This window comes from Octopus bimaculoides, chromosome 16 (assembly GCF_046866305.1).
Source record: "Octopus bimaculoides isolate indiv1 chromosome 16, ASM4686630v1, whole genome shotgun sequence".
Classification (NCBI taxonomy): Eukaryota; Metazoa; Mollusca; class Cephalopoda; order Octopoda; family Octopodidae; genus Octopus; species Octopus bimaculoides.
Genome location: NC_142943.1, coordinates 1957160 through 1963159, shown reverse-complemented (window position 1 = coordinate 1963159; position 6000 = coordinate 1957160). Strand labels below are relative to the sequence as shown.

The window sequence follows — 6000 nt, the reverse complement described above, 5'->3', positions numbered from 1 at the left end:
TATTTATATATATATATATGTATGTGCATATATACATTTGTACATATGTCTCTGTGTGTATTTCATCATCACCAATTTTTGTTGTCTGCTTTCTCATGCTTGCATGGGTCAGATATAATTTTTCCAAGCAGGTTATCTAGAACCAGATGCCCTCACTGTTGCTTGATATATATATATATATATATATATATATATATATATAGAGAGAGAGAGAGAGAGAGAGAGAGAGAGAGAGAGAGAGAGAGAAAACAACCTCAGAAAGCTCAAGCATTCAGGTGAGATGATAAAGGATCGAGATACCTGGTACTTTGCCATGCTCAAGAAGACCTGCACCCTGCAGCAGAAATGTTAATACCAATCCTGCTGGTGGTGTAAATCACTCATGGCAGTGCCATGTAAAAGTGCCTTTGTGGGGTCTATAAAAGCACCTACGTGGTGCCGCGTAAAAGCACCCATGACACACTGTAAAATTGTTGGTGCTAGGAAGGGTGTTCAACCGTAGAAACCATGCCAAATCAGACTGGAGTCTGGTGCAGTTCCCCAGCTTGCCTCTTCTAGTCACACTGTCCAACCCATGCCAGCATGGAGAACGTATGTTACATGATGATAATGATGATGATGAGATATATATATATATATATATACATACACACATATATCTGTATAGTTGTTTGAGAATACTGTGTTAAGAGATAAAATGCTTTTAATATATTAATCAATGAATAACTTTTCTGAAATTCGCATCTAATTAAAGATTTATATATTTTCTGTTTTACATCTTAAATTTTCATTTTTCCATTTGCAAAGGCAAATATGAAGTTGCATATTCAAATATTTACACATAATTCAAAAATGGTGAAAATAAGGAAGAATAAAAGGTTCTCAAGAGAACCTTATATTATCATTTTATCTGGGTCAATGCTTTTGTTGATAAGTAAAACTAAAAGACCAGTGCCAATTCTGGTACAAAATGAGATGTGTCTTAAATTCAAGCAATAAACAGTTATTTAATGGTGAGCATACAAAGTAAACATTTAAAGATGGTATCTGATGCATATTAATGTAGAATAAATTAAAAAAAAAAAATTCGCATGAAAGGTCTTCAAGTAACTTTAGTCTTTGCAAAAGCAGTGTTTAAACAAAGTGATGAAGAATAACAGAACCCATTATCCTTCATACTTGTGTATTGTTTGAAGATATGGGTGATCACAGTTTGATTTAAGTCTTCAGGTTACTGCTTTTCTTTGCTGTGAGAAATATGAATGGAACAGCTTTGAATGACAATTTCTCACTACACATTCACAATAGATATACACACAGAGGTTTCCATATTTCTATAAATTCCCCCTTTTAATGCATAAACCAATGTAAAAACAAACAATGTTCAGTTAAGTTCAATGTTGATTTTTCTCTAATATTTGGTATGCTCTTAGTAATTCTTGGAAGCAGGAAAAAGAAATAAGACTCCAACAGAGTCAAAAGTACAGAGTGTAATTTAATAACAATTATCAATGATTTATTTAAAAAAACAAACTATCATTCATGATAAATATAAGCAGGCAGGTGAAAACTAAATTGTCTATTATACAAGATATTCATCATGTGTCTACTGAAGATAATGTTTATACCAAGATGTTTGACTAGGTCTATCTTTGTGGAACATTGTGACTGATTATATTCCTGGTAGAGACAATGGAAGGTGAAGCTGTGGCTAACATTAATTTTGCTAATTAAAACTGGAAACCTTAAAAGTTGTATAATTTTCTGAAATAATTACTAAGATACAGCAAGCTTATCTATCAGGGTTAGTTTCACTTCCTTAATCCATTCGAAAATGTTAAAAGTTCTTGTCGTATTTGGTATATAAATGTTACTATTACTATGATAGGAGTAAAGAGGAACTGCTAGAGATTACAGACTATTAAAATTAACGAATCCAGTAATGAAAATAGTAGAAAAGGTCTTAATGAAGTCAGTGTAGGCGAATAGATTTGGACACACACAAATTTGTGAGCGTTATGACTAAAGATACTGCAGCCATAACAGTTCTGTCTTTTGTCTCCAGTTTTTGACTATAAACTGCATCATCAAATGTCCTTTCTTTGTTTTGAAAGAGAATGACATGGCTTAAAGTGACTATGTTTGCAAGATGAGCAACTACATCAGTTTAAACATTTTGTGTTTTTACATGGATGTGCTGTCATAAATGGTATATACCATAAGGCAAAAGAGGCACAGATTATTGACTGAGAAACTTAATGAATGATAATAATGCCAAATATTTATGAATGATTTGTAAGAGTAGCTCAGAGAATATAAGAGAGTACAGAACATTCAGATCAGGGAAGATTCTCAGCTTGCTCAGTCTAAATTACCAACTTTGTATTTTAAACATTCACAGATGATAAACTTAAAAAAAGGATTTAGTTTTCAAATTTTGTTCCTCTTTTATTTCTGTATTTCCAAATAAAAGAATTTGTGTTGTCTTTTGTCGATACAAAGGTTTTACATAGAGTTTTACGAATAAAATCAATATCGAATTGAGTTTTGACATAATCTTCAGGAACAGATTCTTCTCTGAAATATTTTATAATTCAATATACAAATGTTATAAGATGAATAAATATAATATCAAAGTATAGATACAGTATCACGTTATAAATATAATATATAAAGGGAATTATTTGCTAGCAAATACCAATATAGAATGTATTCTATGTTACAGATGATACAATTCAAAAAAAGCAACTAGATGAAAGAAAAATCTAAAATTTTAGATTAATTAATCATTTTACAATATCAAATCAAATTCAATGTTGGTAACTGACTTGTAATGCAAAAGCAACAATATTTCAGAAATTTAAGCTATGATTAGATTTAACCAAGTTCTTCAAAGTTACATTTTCACTACGGCTGTCACAAAGTTTCCTTTTATATCATATTTCTAGTTTTCACATTATTCAATATGACAAGAACACATTTCTAAAGAGTTTGTGATACTGCTAACCACACCTATTTTCAGTGGTACAACCTGTCTAAAACTGCCCTGCTTCTATGAATAATGCGTCCTGTTTAAAGTGAGTTAAATTAAAATAATCTTTCAAAATTCCATGCTAGTTTATATTCAAAATACCCATTTAATAAAAACAAAGGCCTTTTATTAATTGCTTCATTGTTTTCAGAATTAATTAAAAGACAAAGAACCTATTTCAACAAATGTTTTTTGCAAAAGAGTAAAGAAATTCTTTTAACACATTGTTATTTTTATTTATAATTTTTTATATGATTCTTATGGTAATAGTATAAATATTAAAACTAAAAGAGCAGTAATAAATTGTCAACGTCTTACTTTCTCTGTCTACAAGTCAATGCTGAGTAGAGCTGACACAACAGGGCACTGATCAGCTAACGTAAAGATCAACAATTCAAATCCTGTCATTGGATACATTTTAGGTCTCCAATCTCAAAACTAATATGACCTGGTCTACCAATGTCTACACAAGTACCATAGTATTGTGTAATACATTGTTGTATGCAATAGTATACCTCAAAAGTTGTGTGTGATATCTTTATATGTTCTAAGTTCAATTCTGACTATGAGAAAGTTGTGATAGATGAGTGCTATGTCCGAGGGAGATTAATTCATAATCTGCTTAATACCATAACAACTAATGGTGAGCTTTGCGCTAGAGAACCCATAGGAAATGTAAAAGAATTGACTAAGAAAACAGTAATTCAGGAGTGATCTTATGAATTTCTGATAGTCTATAGGAATGATGCAACCCTGTTCTCTGAAATAATATTTAATCTAGCCAAAGATTATGCCAAAATATCATGGCTAAAGATAATCAGATGTTATAAAAATGAAGTTAAGATAGAAACACAAGTGAAGATGCTAATGTGCTCAAACCTCATACTAAAATTGCTGTGCAGCTTGGTTTAAATTTCAGAAATGCCTTTCACAAACTATTTCTAGACACAAATAGGATATATATACTTTTTCTGTAACTATGAATAACAAAACAGTTCAATTTAGTTTTTATACTTTTATCACGAAATGAAGCAAACAAAATTGAAATTCTAATTTCAAGATATTTTGAGTGAAATTTCATTTCCAAATAATATTTTTCCATTAAAATCTCATTAAATAGAACTTCTGTAATATTCACATATCATATTTGTTATTACACATGAAAATAATTTAATTTAGTTAAATAAATATAGATATTTAGATGGTGTATTTTAAAACATATTAATGAAATAACACAAGTTATGGATGAAGTTGAGACATGGTAAATTCCTGGCAAGACAGCAAGTAGGTAGTAAACTGTTTACTGTTTAGTACATGGAGAAAAGACTTGTGGAAACAGAAGCAGCTGGATAAGGTTAAACCATTTTTTATTCAGGTGGAATATTATTTCTTGAAGGTTTTGGGGCAGCAAGAAAAAAGAATCAAAGAGGCCCAGTGAAATGTGATGAAGAGAAACATGGCTTTAGGAAAGAAAAAAAGAAGATAGAGAGATGGATGGTTGGATTGATGGGTGGATGGATAGATAGATAGATGAATAAGTTGACAAACAGAAAGACACACAGGTAGAGAGATAGGATAGACAAAAAGGTAGGCAAGCAGACAGGGGAGAGAGAGGGGGAGAGACAGAGGCAGAGAGACTGGCTGACAAATAGATAGGCAGAGAGAGATAGGACAGACAGACAGGAAGGCAAACAGAAGAGAGAGAGAGAGAGTGGGGAGGGATAGATAGACAGACTGACACACAACATAACCTATTACTACTGTGTTAGAAGAGGTAAAAATGAGTACAGCTTTGGAGGTGGCTAAATGACTAAAAAGGTGTATGTTGGTGAGAGAAAGTTTGGCCATCAGAGTGAATAGATGTCATCCATATTGTAAGAGATCGTAAAGTGATCACATACCCCCACAGGCATGAATAATATTGCAGTTGAGATTGAACCAATGCCTTATATATATATATAGTTAGTAGCTGTTTCGGTTTGAAAATAGTGTTCTGACTCCCAGCTCAAAAGAAAATAGAATATAATCAGGATTCAGCACTCACTGTAAAAAAGGCTATCAGCCAGTATAGTAAAATATAGTTTGAAGGAGATTTTGCTTTCTATTTTCAGCAGGTTGTGTGGCTGCATAAAGGTTCCTTAGTTAGCTTGTATATTCTTTTGTTTTCACTTGTTATGAAAAGTAAATTTGTTTTCCTATCAAATGGAATCTGTAGCATCCAAACATTGTGTCTGGAGAAGATAAAGCTTCCTTTAATAAATGATTCTTCATTCATTTGTTGTTGTTGTTTAATTATTATTATTATTATTATTATTATTATTATTATTATTATTATTTTATTTGTCCATATAGAAATAGAGAAATGAACAATTTTCCTATTTATGAGATTCAGAAAAGCGATAGTCACACAGTAAGGCTGGTGTGAATGTTTATTCTTAAAATTTTGACCATCAAGCAGTGTGGTACATTAATCTTTTCAAAAATTAAACAAATATATCAATCTGGTAAAAGCAAACTACATGAGTTGTAAAAGACACTACAGAAATATAAAAATGTGTACACAACATAAAATTGCATTCATTAATTTAATATAGATACATATTAAAGCTAAAAATGCAATGATATGATTTATTTAAAAGTTTCCTTATCTCAACTCACTATTTCTATAATACAACAAAATTTTAAACTTCTACCACAAATTGTGTGGTGTTACTAAAATAGCACACCACTAAATGAATCTCAATTCTATAATTCTTTCAAAATTCTATATATTTCAAAATTGCTGTATTCAAAAATTTCTAAATAAACAATTGTGATTATGGTAGCTACATCTATTTTCAATTATACTCGTATTAATTTCAAGAATTACAAAATTCTTTCAACATCTTGCTACACTAGTTAACATTTTAAAATAATTTCCAGTGGAAAAGCATTAAAATCATCATCACTTCCATCATTATTTTAATGTG

The 6000-nt window shown here is 30.7% G+C and overlaps 1 protein-coding gene across 25 annotated transcripts in view; it reads right to left on the bottom strand.

The window, feature by feature from the left end:
- Positions 1-6000, bottom strand: part of LOC106878639 (thrombospondin type-1 domain-containing protein 7A) — a 1055067-nt gene that overhangs the window by 939202 nt on the left and 109865 nt on the right. The gene's annotated exons all lie outside the window — the stretch shown is intronic.